Below are 16,164 nucleotides of genomic sequence, written 5' to 3' on the forward strand. Positions count from 1 at the left end.
TATGACACATTTTTCTGGCCAGGGATATGAGATTCACGTTTAGGCCATGATTTTGTAACATAGTGAGACTTCCTATCTCTGCTGTCCCAGAGGCACAAAAAACAGAAATTTTGTGAACCCAAGTTGCAAACCAAGCAATAAAACAATGACCTTTAAATCACCACAGATATACCATTCATATTTTCCATATTGTATTTTCTCTAGAAGTACTTTCATATTTTGATATGTCTCTTTCACATCAGCGGCATGCGCTACAGGTATTGATGGAAGTTCATTGCCAATATGTAGCAGCACAGCCTTCAAACTAACTTTAGACGAATCTATGAATAGTCGCCACTCATCTGGCCGGTGTTGAAGCCCAAGAGTTTCCATAACTGAACAAATATCATTACAGAACACAATACCATTTTCTTTAGTCTTTGAAATCACTATGGCAGCCACGATAACTACATATTCTTACGTCTTTTTGGAGTAGATTCCATCCTTTGATTCTGGAAGCTAAACCTTCAGCTTGCTGTTTAGACAGATTTAAATCCCGAATCAAGGTAAGTCTCCTTTGCGATTATTTCGATGGTTAGAGGACAGGAAGCAATATAACGAGGACAATAGCTAAGTGTACAATAGTACACTCTCCATATCTTGGGGTTAGTTGGTTAGTGTTTTATGACTTTTTTTGTCAATTCCCACTCCGACTCTGCAAAGCTATAAATTCTTACTCGTTTTTAAAGGATTGAAACACGGACTTTTTCTATTGAAAATGTTACAGTATGTTTTAGGTTCAGTAGCCAACCATTCAAATTTTTTTAGTTTTTTTCTCCTCTTTGTATCTTTCTCTATTTGGAACAGTTTCTACGAATTTTTTTTTTTTTTTTTTCATGCAGTTGATTCAGAGGAACTGTGAAATTAAATTGAGAGAGAAATCATGTCTAAAAATAAATCTAGTTGCAAGAATGGAAGAAGCTGACATTAATATGTACGATGGTTGTACGCGCACATTAGCAAAAAGTCAATGAAATTCAGTATTTTCATGCTGATTCACAAAAACCGCAAAAAAAAAAACACACACACACGCACGCACGCACACACACACACACACAAAATATAGAGTATCTCTATAAAGTCCTTAAAGATTTTCCTTCTTCTGTTGGTTAATATATCATGGAACGTTCCACATCTACCATCATTAGTTAGCAAATCTATTTCTAACACAGACTAGTGATCAAGGCCAGCACGCACAATATTTCCCCTATTTCGCAGGTTTCCAATACTGCAATTTGAGAAAAAAAAATATCAATCACAGTTTTACTGTTATTTTGCCAAACATTATGGCTTTATAGTCCGACACATTGCATACAATAATTTCCTCAAGAAAAATCACATAATAGCTCAGAAACATTTGTACTAACCATTATATAAATTGACACATCTCCATCATCAACATCGCCAATTTCTTCCTCCTCTCCCACGATAGGAATCTGCAGTTCCTTCAGAATTTATCGCTCCTTTTTAGTAAACATTCACCTTTCATTTGTCGTACTACTTGAAATTACTGATGAGAAAACTAAACATTTGAAAACTTTCGTAATTAGTCTTGCCATACTTGTATAACTTCCGAGATCTTTCATACAGATTTAATTCGAACTTGTTAAACCTGAGAAAGAATGTGATAAAATAGCTGATGATATTATCCAACTATGGTGAAAGAGGATATTCTGCACATTGGCTAAAATACAGTACCATGAATATTGTTCTAATACAGTTCTGTTCCAGCCTTTCTAATTGTTTCAACCCAATGTTGTTGTTGTTGCTATCAAATGCTTGGCTCTGGACTGAAGCCATTACCTCTCTTGCCCTCCAGTATCTATCAGCAGGTTTGAAGATGTTCTTCAGTCATTTCCTCTTCTTTGTTGCACAGGGCACAATTTTAATTTGTATAGATACCTAATTTGTTTAGATGTTTTGCTAAATAATCAAGTACCGTAATTAGTCTAAATTTTGCTATTGCCATTTTACGGGGTGTTTGTGGAATGATTTCTGGTTTAATGATTAAAATATTCCATTTTTATCCTCAGCTTATTTGTGTATAAATTCTGTATATGTGTTATATTTATTTTTATTCCTTTTATAGATATGAAAGATAAATTCTTAGTTTTACTTGGAATTAATTTGGAGTTGTTTCTTGCAAGATCAGCAGTTTCGTTGCCTGCAATTCCACAATGTGCAGGTATCCATTGCAAGTGGAATTTTTTTCTGTAACTTGTGAAATTGTTGCATAATTTTCTGGCATTCATGAATTTGGATTGACGTAATTTTATGTGAGTTAAGTGCATAGGTTGCTGCCTTTGAATATGTGAGTGTCACATTTTTTTTTTAATTTGTCTATTCAACCCAATGTAACAATCCTCAACTAATTTTAGATATCAGGCTTGCAATCAGCCCGAGGGCCAGGCCACGACCTCGACACACTTCTGCCAAGCTAACATTCGACATTGTACTGTAACGACAAACAGGTGACGAGCTTCAAAAGAATTGTGCTTCATCATACTAAAACTCATTCCAATTAGTGTTAACACGACAGAAAGAAGTAACTGTCCCGTATGGCACAATACGCATTGTGCACTCTGTACCTAAAAAGATATCCATCATTCCAACGGAAGTTGATAAAAGTAAGGACAGTCATAACGAGGTCACGGGAAATATTATGATGAAAACAGAACTAATTCTACACGTGAAAGTGAACAGGGGAACTTATACTGTGATTTGATAAGTAACATGAGCTGCAGAAGCGCGAAAGAATTTAAGGAAGGTAAACACTTCAAGAAACTTTCAAGCATTTCTCACGTGTGAGCGATCTTCAATATAACGTCATTTAGTAACGTAATCGCTCGCTAATTAAGTCTTATTCGAGTGCAAGATTATCTACAAATATCGCATGAATTATTTATCACTCGAGTGGGCACGTAGATGTGTACTGAGGGATCGCAACTGAGGGAAACATTTGCCACACACATCGCACTTGAATGACGTCTCATCCGCATGCGTAAGGGAATGATTCTTGAGCAGATCCGATCGACTGAAAGACTTGCCACAGTCCAAACATTTGAACGGCTTCTCGCCAGAATGAATGCGAGCGTGGATTATGAGAGTCCCGGACTGTACAAACCGTTTCCCACACACATCGCACTTGAACGGCTTCTTGCCAGAATGCCTGCGAGAGTGAACTGTAAGGCACGCCGATTGTGGAAATGATTTCCCGCAAACCTCGCACTTGAAAGGCTTCTCGCCGGTGTGGGTACGTGCATGCGTTTTGAGAGCGTATGACCGCGGGAAGCATTTGCCACAGGTAGAGCACTTGAACGGCTTCTCGCCTGTGTGCTTCAGCACATGAAACCTCAGATGTCCCAATTGAAAGAAACATTTGCCGCAGTTATCACACTTTTATCTCCTTTTCGCGGCGTGGTTGCGCAAATGCTTTTTGTGCTTGTGGGCGTCCTGCAGCAACTTGCCACAAACATCACACTCCAAGGAACTTTTGTTCGCGTGACTGGGGCCCTGTGATTTCACGTTGTACTTTCTTCTAGATAACTGCCGTTGAGGTGAACTTTTCTCTGTGGAGAGACAATCTTCTGGTGTTGTGCAGTCCACTTTCCCGTCGGCGTTCAAGACGCTGTAATCAAAAGATCCCAACAGTGGAAGTTACAACAAGGCAATCAACATCGTTCACAGTTATAACTATGAAAAATATGTGCGGTTAATAATATTGACAGTTGTCAGACCAGCGAATTAAAGCAAAATAAGTAGAGAAGACACGAATTTACTGAAGCTCAGAAATGTGAAAAAGGCCTTGATATAGCGCTTGTGATAACTATAGAGATATTGCAAATAGCGAAAGATGTTCATTAACAATTTTATTCCCTTCTGTCAGACCTTTCACGCACCGTTAACCAAACTGCTAGAACGTTTGCTTTCCAAGCTGCTAACCTGGGTTCGAACATTGAAACATCCACGTGGAATTCGTGGTGGACAAAGTCAGTGGTAGATTTTCACAGGATAATCCAGTTTCCCCACCAACACTCCACTATTGTTCCATGAATTAAATCAAATATCCTCAATGGAATAAAAAAAATGTTGTGTTCCACCGTCTAAACGATAATGGCATTGCCAAAGATATTATCAAGCACCATTTCTCATGTATCTTCCTGTTTTTCAATAAATAAGCTGAATTCATATACACTTGCAAAAATTCACACAATGATGACATAAGAATGCTTCTTATTGCCTTATTCAAGTGATACAAATAAAACGATGTAAAATCACTGCTTCGACTTCCAATCCATCCAAATGGCGTATTTACTCCTGTATAAACCCCATATTTTTGTCATAAAAATAGGAGAGGAGCCCATACACGAGATATTGTAAGGAAAAGGGAATAGGCGATTTGGTACACTGCCTCGCTGATGGAGCCAAAGACACTGATCCACTGCAATGATATACGTAGTCAAGATGGCAGCTATATATTTTGCTTAATTAATTTCCCCTTTACATTACTAGCATATTATGCCCACAACTAAGGAATAATGTATTTCAGAAAATGCGTTTCAATTCCACATTTGAAGACATCCAATGCTCATCAAAGTATGTGTGTACAATTACTATTTTGACTGTTATGTTGCACTGAGAACTTTAAATAGTGTACAATATATATATATATATATATATATATATATATATATATATATATATTTTCCCCGGAAATGAACATGAAAAGTATGGTGGGGTTTATATGCGAGTAAGTATGGTATAGCAAAATTACCAACTGCTGCACAGTAAGCCAACTGCATTGCATATCTCAAGTGTCCAGAAAATTAAATTACTGATGTAGATGAGATGCGGACACTGACACTGCATTTCAAATTTTTGCCAATGAATTAGTTTCCAAAACAGAAAGTAACACTAGCATTTCATGTGTTTAGTGGATATATGGATTATGGACTAATTTTGGATCTGTGAAAATTTATTTTTGCGACGACTATATACAGCCTTAGACAAGAAAATGACCAGCCGCCATATGCTATGTCCCCTTTGGAAGACTTGAGTTGATTCTGTGAGAGCTTAGGTTTATACATTAACGAATTTCGTACAGAAGACTCCACTCTGTTTTTCCTTTGTTTTGTTTGTTTGTTGCTTTTTCTGTCTGTTCATAGATCAACTGTCGAGAATAATCTACAACAAAGATATATATTCAAGGAGTTAATTAGGTGCAAAATAAACATCACTTTCCCAGTCGTGCGAACCTTGGTGCTGCCCGACAAATTCACGCTACAAGAGATTAGTCATTTTTTGTGTCTAAAACTGTACATATGTGCACTTAAAGCAAAATATTATCAAAGAAGTACGATATGTCATTTTATAATATTGGTCATTGCCTTTCAACCATCGATATTTCATACAGCTACACTTGCTAAATTCACAGACAATCTGTGAAGGCACATCTGTATTCGGAAGATACCATTTTGCTTATGGGAAAATAGAAAATAAAATTAATGCAGTTAAAGCAGAAACTGAAAACAAAATTACGCACAAGTTGTAACCGAAACATTGAACATTACATACTGTATTGCGAAAACAGATTCAATACAATGACCAGTTTAACACACAGAGATGCAACATCAATTATATCAGGCAGACTTGACAATATATCAGAGAAAAATAATTGTTTGTATACATCTTAAGTCTGATTAGTGTAATATGTAGCTAATCGGCGATGTATGTAATGGAGGAGGAAAGGAACTGGTCATCCTACCCTTACAAGTGGTGTCATGTTGGTATCACTTGTTGACTAAACAACAACGACAATAGAGATGCAATGCAACTCTTATGAATGGACAGCCATTAAACTAACTCTATTCTTATCCGTAGTGCAGATTAACATGTTCTACAACAAGCGATAAATACGCATAAGAAGGCCTATTATATTTTATTTACCACATGACAGAAAAAAGAATGAGAGTGAAAGCTTTTAAGAACTTTTTCGTGAACTGTTACACTATTTGCTCATTTTAAAGAGTAAAGGAAGGTCAAGCTTCTTGGCCAACTGCTGCATGTTATGTTCTGCACTGTATGGCAGTGCACAATACAACATACGTTTTTCGTTACGTATTATAATGAATCACTCACTTCAGCAGCAAAACAGAACACCTGCACACTTGACTTACCTCTCAGTCAAGACTGTAGATTCCTCTGTTGACTCTTGCGGCTCTTCCTGAAAATAAAAATCACACAGAAGATAGGCGACACAGATGCAAGAGCTATGAACCACTGAAATATAAAGTTCAATGATTTAATATCAAGTCACACAGTTTTCACAACGCCACCAACAACGTATTTGCGGTGGTATCTTACACAGAGTATCAACTACAGCTGTAATCCCTTCCCATTATTATAACACATCTGACATTGGAGTTACATTGAATGGACAGCAAAATGAAAGAGCTGCAGGCATTAAAACTACATAAACGTAATTAGTATTTAAATATTATGCACAAATTAAACTGAAATGTGAATATGAAGAAGAATGAAATACACAGAGAGAATAAGAAATGAAAGTTTGCTAGAAAGAGAGGGTGAAGAAAAAATAATGCTGAAATTCATCAGCAGAGGATAAAGAGATTGACTTCGTCACTGGCTAGGAAGAAACCGTTTCAGGATGGACTGGAAGGAATGGTGAAAGGGAGGAAAGAGGGTGATATCAGATGATAAACATTAAGATATATGGATCGTATGTGGAGACGATGAGAAACGTGGAAAACAGGGAAGATTCGAGAATGCTGGGTTTACAGTAAAGAATCTGATGTTGGGCAGGATTCTATAGATATAGATATAGGCCTGTATGTGTACGTATATACAGTGGAACTCCACAAATAGGCTCTCACTCTAGTATACTTCACGATACAAGGTAAGTCAATGCATCCTGTCCCGTGCTGCATAGGGCTAACCAGTTGAAGCAGTGCAGTAGTGTGCAGATACTCGTACACGTTGCCAGCATGGCAGGGAACAAAAAATGTGTACTTATGTTGAAGCAGAAGTTACAACTATTGGAACAGTTTAAAAAAGGTGAATCAATCAGAGCCAACCCTCAAGAATTTGACATTTCGATCAGAACAGTGCATAGGATAAAACAAAATTCATCTAATTACGAGGCATTCTGTAGTGATTATAAGAAGCGTTGTTATTATCAGTTGATTGTAGGATGAAAACACAGCTTATTTAGTGTATTTCCTAAATTGAATCAATAGGGATGATTTATGTTCTCTCTTGAAGGGTATACACCATTTTAAAATAATTTAATACACAAACACAACTATTACAAGAAATGCCCAATAAGTTTTTGTAGCTTTATTCTCTTCGGCTCTAATCAACAATAACAAGAATGCAGGTTACCAGGCGACGATAGAAAAGATGCAAAAACAAATGAATGTGGTGTATAAACAATTGAATGCTGCTTCATATACAAGTATAAAAATATAAGGGTACTATTTAAAATATCAAAGTGAGAGTGGCTGGGGGTGGGAGGTGAAATCTAAAATGTAATTAAGCCTTGTTTAAGACTTCCCCCTTGATATCTAAATTTACGTGTTTTTTTTTTTAAATTGAATTCAATTTAATCAACTAGTTATTTAGAGTGGGAAGTCTTGAAATGAAAGCCCCGTATGTAGATATATTTAGAGAGTTTTTCCTCTAGAAGTTTGTTTTATGTTTCAGATGTATCATGTATATATTATACTTAATCACGGATTTGTTTTGTTATATATTTTGCATATACTACAATATATTATTTAAAATTATATACGTTAATTATTTATATTTCGGTCCGCACGCCATAAAAAACATTGTAACAGTCCTTATGTTTACCAATGTCCGCAGTACTCCGTAGAAAGGCAGCGTTCGTACCTCGTCTCGCACATGGACCATTGCTGTGTCTATTTGTGGAGTTCCACTGTGTGTGTATATATATATATATATATATATACATATGTAGAATAATTGAAAGGGAAGAAGTTTTCATCGAACGAAGCAGTGCTTGTTTTCCAGAGCAAGACGCAAGACAAACAGTTTACATCTTAAGAATCAGAGGGCCTTCATTACCGTTGTGCTAAGTACATAGATTTAAAAATCTGTTTTAAGATAGACTAACTTTCTCCATGTTATTGCAGCTTCACATAAGGAGAAATAATTAATATTGTGTTAACAGTTTTGAGAGATCAATTACTTCAATGAAAGCATTATTAAGTTCCATAAGGATGTTCCTAGGAATGTGGCAGTACATGCGCTCAGTATCAGAACAGCTTCACAGTCAGGGAACTTCACTCACCTCCGGTTCACACTTAATCACAGGAAATGTGATTGGCACTGGTGTGTCCTCGATTTTGATTTCCCACTTGACGCCATAGCTGGGGTCTGAGCCTTCCTGTGGAACACACAGATATAACCAGTTCTAAGTCATTACTTTCTGTTGGAAGATCGTTTTGTTTGTCGCAGCCTTCCTTAACTCTGCGTATGCATGCTACTCCTTTTGAACAAGGGGAATGCACTAGTACAGCAAACACTATCCTCTCTGGATGTCGTTGCAATCACGAACTGGTAAGCAATTTGATATCATCTTACAATAAGGAAGTTAAAGCTTGGCAAGCACAGAATAGACTTCTCGCAGTTGTTTAAGATCTATTTTAACACCGTTCTACCCATTTGGAACAGCCAATAGAAACTAAATTCGTCACTCTACAATACAAGTAGTCACAGTTGTCATCGTAATGTAAACATTTCCTTCCGAACTTAACAGCAATGTTCGCCTACTGTCTCCTCCTGGGGAAGGAAGGAGGATGCTACCAGCGTTCACGACATAGCCTGGCCCTCTACCTTCCAAGTGCTGTTTCTCTGGCTGCGAGAGCTGTAGTGTTAGTTATTGTGGCTTATGCTTTAACTATCCTGCGTTAATGTATTGAAAAACAATTTAGAACATGAATTTTCTTTATAATATGTAGGCCTACATTAAAGAAATGCATTTAAGTTATATAAAAGGAAGTTTAGTGGGCAATACTTTCCATCAAATGTTCCAGAATTTTTAACAATATTTGAACTAGTAACGAAACAGGTTTCTTTGTGAACGGCGATCACAGCACGATCTAATCAAGAAAATCTCAACTCAATATGAACATTGTCTGAAAGATCAGCTCAACTAGTAGAGATGTCACGGAGCACTGCACAGAATACAACAAGCGGATTATCTTTGACATTAAAGTGAAACTAATGAAGATTAATTATTAAGATAAGATTTAATACACACGTGTAACTTTCTCTCTCGAAAACTGTCTGAAGGAAATGAGTTTCCCAAGTTTAACACTTCCTGTAATGAATCAGTTGCCTTACCATGACGCGAATATCAGTAATGTTCGTACACCATCATTTTTCACCATCAGTCCGGGGCCTGTTTCATAAACACAGTAATAATATTAAGTAATAGCATTACAGTCATGAAAATAATTTTATTAACCGACTAAATTCTGTTTCATAAACGTTTTGCACGAGTCATAAAATACGTACAGTAATATTATTAATTTCTTAATGAGCGCATTCTATTAGACTTCGGTTGCGAATGGTTATGCATGGTAAACAGTGGTTATAGTGTGTTTGTATCGTTTGCAGCCAGATGATTTGAGGTTAAGGCTGACAAACATAACCTAGTTGGTCTGCACTCTACAGCTATTTATATTATCCTCTCTGTTAACAGTTGTTGAATGAAATAAGTTTTGAAGTACTATGTTTAATAGCAACAACAGAGTAAATCGTAATATGTGTAAAGGTTTGGGAGACAATTTATTTCAGATAAGATCGTAAATCATTGCAACTCGAAGTTATTGTTTCTGTTATTTGATTCAGTTGATTTAAGAGTAAAAGAAACAATTTGATAAATCTAAAATATTGTGAATATATATTTATCATTCCTAATTGTTCAAGTCTCTGTTGTTGTAAAGTTTGCAACTCCAAAGCAGTGTTCAGTGTACAGTGATACAAGCGTGTGTGTCTAAAACTTGCACGCTCGTTATCTAAAGAAGTACCGTATGAAAATGTTAAGCAGTGAAAACATTTGATGATAATATTGTAGCAGCCTTACGGACAGTGTTAACAACAGGGTTAGTGGACCCTATAAAGCGTCTTATGCAAGATATTTCAAGTTCCGTTATACTTCGGAATACTGCGCAAGTACTTACATAAAAAAGCTTAAAAAATTATTGGTGGAAGAGTAAATAAATACAAATGCAATAACGACATAAGTACTTACGCGATGAAGTTCCTAGAAAATATCGTATTTGAGTTTGAATGTGTGGATGTTGTAGAAGATTAATGTTATGACGAAATTAATAAAAATACTGAAATTGTCTTAATGGGTTTTTATTGCTGATTATGTTGTAAGTAGTATTTTCAAGAAGTTACCTGACTATACAAAATTCAAATATGTTCTAATTAGAGATTGTGATGTGGAATTGTAGATACGGTACCTATAAATCTCGTAAGTTAATTTTGGTTTATCAATAGGGGTGGTTTAAAGTAGTTCATGTATTTTGTAATATATCCACTTGTTGATATATATCTGCACAAGATCTTGGCTCATCAAGATCTTCACAATGTTAATTAGTCAAGAGTACCTATATAGATCCAGGTTGTCACAAGTATACATTGAAAAAACATTTCAATAGGTACATAAAATGTTAATATTACTGTATTTTGTGATGTAAATGTCCCATAGGCATATATTTCTGAACAATTATTATAATTAAAAAAAATGACGAGAAAGGAGGGGAAAAACGTGAAGTTCAGTCATTCAAATAACATAAAATAATGTAAATTATACAGTAATTACTTTCTAACAGTCCTATACTGTAATTTAATTTAATTTAGGTTTGACCCTTTCCAATTGTTCCTCTTTTACAATTAGATAAGATAGCTTTCAATTTCAGCATGGTCCATCTACATTGGCGTCTATGACAATTTGTAAGTATGGAGAGGGACTTGGTTAGTCATTCATATTGTCTCTGATGCTTTTTAAAATGGGGAAAAGACGTGAAAATAACTTGAAGAAACAGAGTCCCCCCCCCCCCGCCTACGGATTGAAAGGTCAACTATTTGAAGGTTTTCACCAACAGTAACAAAAAACTCTAAGAAAGAAGCTTGAATGGAATTGTGGGATTTTGCTGTGGCTTGGTAACGAGTGATAAAGATTATGTATGTAACGCAACATGGCCAAACATGAGAACCAGAACTGTGTTAAGTACGTAATATTTTTCTTTGTCTATAATTGTATTTTAGTCTGTTTTAATTTAATTCCATGCATGTCTGATACACAATGATATTGTCCACCACTACCCAACCAATGCAGAGCAATTTGTAGCTGTTGCTGAGAAGTTAATGCTTTATTCCTTTCTGTGGGATGTTCTAACAAGTTATCAATTCTTTGACGGACATATCCAAATGTTTCAAAATTTAAGTGAAACATTTCATTATATTCGTAACTTTCTTGCACGGTTGTAGGATATTCGTTGTCAAAAATTTCTTGGACGTCTGACAAATACTCCCTCCTCGTCACTATTTGAGTCAGAATTATCCATTTCAAATGTTGTCACAGTTTTATCTTCAAAATCTAACCCTACATTGGCATTTACTTTTTACAAATTATTAAACTATTACTTAAAATACAGTCATGGAACTAAGGTTCATATTATTAATAAATTTAATTATCTTTGCTGCTTTATGAAACAGTTTAGTAATTTTATTATTTATTTTAGTAATATTATGAGCATTTACAGTAATAAATAATATTATTAACTATTCTTATAATATTATTAACAATATGCAGGCTAATGAGATGAAATTATTGTGTTGCCTGGTGTGAGTAAGAAAGGCATCACAATTTTTTATTTATCAATCTGGATATATATGTATTTAAATATAGGTTATAAATGTCGAACAGAGAAGCTTCCGTCTACATTTCATGCGATGAAACGTTTTATTTTCAAGAACATCAGGCCAGAGAAAAAAAGGTAACATGTGGCTTGACATAGACCATATTGGTCTCTTGGCTTCATTCGTATCACAATTCAGTTATTAGAAGGTTTATGTAGTTCAACATAGTGATGTCAGGAATGATCTAGATTGAATCGAATTGTCAAATAATGCTTGAATAGTAACATTAGGTTTGGTTCCTGTGTACAGTTTGGACCAATGCCTTCAACATTTAAAAATTTACATTTTAGTCTAAATGGGGATTCGTAAACTGTGCCATAAATTGTAGCAGTGTAAGTTTTTTTCTTTTTCAAGAGAAGGAAATTGTTCGGAAATGTAGTAAATTACGTGTGAAATGAGAGGTGTGTAGTAATGGAAGTGCAAACGTTGTAGTTTCTAGTGAAGGAAAGGAACATAGGGACATAAAACACACGATACGATGTAATGCGAAGAACGTAAATCATTAACCACTGGAATACAGTGAAACAACAAATAATAATGAAATGGACACAAAATTCTTATATTCTGATTTTGTTTTCACGTTGGCCATCACTAAACAAAAATCACTAGACTTTGAAAATCCTGTAGAGTTTCGTATATGCAAGACATAATAACAGCCTAAACCAAGGCTGGGCATGAGAGCGGCTCCATTTAGCTGGTCAGAGCTGCTCTTGCTCTGCAAGGCAAGCCAGAGCAGAACGCTCACGCAGTGGCAGACTCACATTACAGCTACCTTCCTTGCATTAATATAACAAGAGCCACGGTTGTTCTATTCATTCAGTCTGTCAGTACATAATAGTTTATAAGGATAATACATCAATCCATTGTACAGTACAGAATTCATAACACTCTTATTAATTTAATGAAATAAACTTTGTTCTATGCACACATACAAATCATTAGGCTTATTTACATAACCCATACGCACAGTGCTTTAACAATTACATAATAATAGGCTATTACTAATATAAACATAAAGGATTACAATAATATAATATAATAATATGATATATGATATGATATATCATAAACTGTAATATACTATAGGCTACTATGATATAACATAATATTTGTATAATTTAAAATTAAATTTATTTCAACTCAACAATAGGATTTTATTCTTCCAACAATAATTCCTTTCTACAATTCACTTTAAACGCTCTCGTCAAAATAGGATTTTCACTCAACACAGTATTCGTTATAGCACTCCACTGACGGCAATTACAATTTACTTGGACTATTACGAACAACAATGAACTGTTAATCTTAACTAATATTTACAAAGCACTATTAACAAATCAGAACTGTCAGTTCTCAGTTCACAGTTCTTCTAGCTCAGTCACTCGAGTTCACAGTATCTCGAACCACAGACATTCAGAGACAGTCCACTGTACTCGAACTCAGGTCCCTCCAACTGCGGTCCACTGCACTCGAACTCAGGCCTTCGGATGCTGACACAGTTGCGGAGCACACTCGAGTCGAACTCCGGTACAAAGACTGGCTTGCTCTGTTCACTGGCTTACTCACTGAACTAATCATGAATCACACTCTGTCTGAGTTCCCTCGCGCTTCTTCTTTTATAACCACAGCGACGTAGCCTGGAAAGTTCGAATTCCCGATTTTTCCACTTCGACGGACTTCTCGAAGAGTCGGGAGGGTCCGTCCTCCCTTCACTCCGCACGCAGCAGCAGCTGCGCGCGCACTCTCCCCTCGTCGCGTTGGCCCTTTCCCCTCTCTCCTCTCCGCCGCGCGCCGTCCCTCAGTGCTCCGTGGAGCCCGCGCGATCTGCTCTCTTGCAGGACGCTGGTCGTGAGTTCGAATCTCACGTCGCTGTCACAATATTACTAAGTGTATAATAACTTATAATGCAATATAAATATCAAATAGATACTCTAATATAATGTACACTTATTGGCAAAAAGAATGAACCGCTGACAATTCCTAAGTTCCAGAGACATAACATTGCGCATGCTCATCTCGTCAAAGCTGTGGTTCGCCAGGTAACACATAATTAAACCATTTAAATTTGCTGTGTTTTGTTTACGAGTCTAAAGTATGTAATGAAATCGAATGGTGGGTTGATTGTATATACATCAGGGCCCTTGAAGAGCGAAATAATAATAAAATTGATAAATACAAAATCAACCGGAACGAATACGAAGAGGAACACCACGTATTATGCCGAACCGATATTAACAGTCATAGTAGCGTAAGTCGTTACGGCATTGGTCTATTGAACAAGTTGATAGTAGTAGCTCAAGGTTCGAATCTCCCTCAATCTTTCTTTTTTTTAATTACAAATTTGCCAGTAATTTGTGTCTCGCAAAGCTGTAATTATGTGGCGATATCTCTTAGAATATGCCCAAACTCTAATATATAAAAAACCTCCCTCTCTCTTTCAAGCAATACTGCTATCTGTTAATACAACGTTCTGTCTCGTCATTACGCTTGAAGATGCCACAGAAACTATAACTCATTGCCCTGGTTTGCATAGGTTATTCTGCATATGCTACTCTCTGACAGGGCTTCGATTGGAGAAATGTCATTTTCTTCGATCAGGTAATTGTCTCCAGTAGCATTCTGCGTATGCTACTCTCCTACAGGACTTCGATTGGAGAAATGTAATATTCTCTGACGAGGTAATTGTCTCCAATAGCAACGATAGTACTGCCATAGTTTATTGTATGAATGGCCACTGATACGATGAACCCTTCGTGAGATGAATTAACAAGTCGGATTGCGTGAGGGTCAGGGTGTTGGGGGTGGATGTCATACGATGGGGCAGGACTTCTGGAACGCATCCATGGGCAGTTTACGGCAGAAGTCTACGAACACATTTTGGCAAACATAATGATCCCTTCCACCCGAAAATGATATCCAGAAGAAACGATTTTCTTCCAGCAGGATAATCATCTGATACACATAGCCAACCGGATTCAAAGATGGTTTACGAGGAGGTGTGATGTCGACCCAGTCGACTGGCCTCCAAATTCACCAGATATGAATCCGATTCAAAATTTGTGGGCTGCAGTCAAAAGGATCCTACGCTGTAATTGGGCAGAACAACCACCTGTTCGAACACCTGAGGAATTGTGGGACAGAGTTCTTGATGTGTGAGAGGAGATGGCCAAGAATTTAGACCTGTTCCATAATCTTGTGGACTCCATGCCGCGTAGAATGAGGGCAGTTGTTGACGCAGGTGGTTTGTGGACGAGATACTAGTCCCCATCACAGGTCTTTTTTGTTAATATAATAACAAATTGTTTGTTTTTGTTAATTTAATTATTTATTTGTGTTTGATATGCGTCCGGTTTTTTACGATGTGAAACAAGTATCTTTGTTTATACAGGCCAGATCTCGCCTATTAATAGCCCACAGGTGATGGGCAATAATATTTTTACAAGGCAGACATAACGAAGTTTGTTAACAAATGCCGTTTCACATTTAAACTAATAAATTAATTAAACATTAAAATAAAAAAAAATAACAGTTTTACCGAAATGGGAGGCGAATTCAAAACATCTGGTACGGATGTCAGACATCTTACCACTGGGCCACACACAGCTCGTAAGTTTTACTACATTATAGACGGACGACTTTCAATGAAGAGACACCACAGCAATGTCTTGCAGTGCGTTACATTTACACGAGTGAACTGCGCGACAGAACTTAGCATTTCTATCGACCAAGAGTCGGCACATGCTTTTTGCAATTACGTGTACCTGAGAAACACTTTCTTTAAGTTTTTGTATTAATTTATGGCGTTCATTACCATATATTTGTCATATTCAGTAGCATGTTGTAAAGAATAATGCCGTTGGATATTGAACTTCTTAATCAGTTGGAGTGTTTTATGACAAATTAAATACTTTGCTAATCCACTGCTCCCTACGAAAAAGAACCCCTCCTCCCATGATACAGTAAAAGCATTGGGAGTAGCGGGCCGCTTTAGTGCATGAACGGAAACTCCGTCTTCAAAGTTCGCCATCATACTGCAGAGTCACCACTGCACCAAAACTGAATGACGTAAGTATGCATACGTCACAGCGCTCTGAAGAACCGCTCATTTCTCAGAATCACGTAATGTGCCGAGCCCTGGCCTAAACT

General features: G+C 36.6%; 1 protein-coding gene and 1 long non-coding RNA gene across 2 annotated transcripts in view; one reads left to right on the forward strand and one right to left on the reverse strand.

The window, feature by feature from the left end:
* Nucleotides 1-4,232, forward strand: part of LOC138691338 (zinc finger protein ZFP2-like) — a 67,049-nt gene extending 62,817 nt beyond the window's left edge. Inside the window, exon 6 of the transcript XR_011329846.1 lies at nucleotides 2,418-4,232. The gene's annotated coding sequence lies outside the window, so the exon portion shown is untranslated. The remainder of the gene's footprint in view (nucleotides 1-2,417) is intronic.
* Nucleotides 3,552-8,456, reverse strand: LOC138691339 (uncharacterized). The gene is made up of 3 exons (XR_011329848.1): nucleotides 8,372-8,456; nucleotides 6,216-6,262; nucleotides 3,552-3,667 (listed from the first exon to the last, which is right to left on the reverse strand). It is a non-coding gene; the product is annotated as an uncharacterized lncRNA (long non-coding RNA).
* Nucleotides 8,457-16,164: the final 7,708 nt, after the last annotated feature.

The sequence above is a fragment of the Periplaneta americana genome, chromosome 16, assembly GCF_040183065.1.
Source record: "Periplaneta americana isolate PAMFEO1 chromosome 16, P.americana_PAMFEO1_priV1, whole genome shotgun sequence".
NCBI classification, from domain to species: Eukaryota; Metazoa; Arthropoda; class Insecta; order Blattodea; family Blattidae; genus Periplaneta; species Periplaneta americana.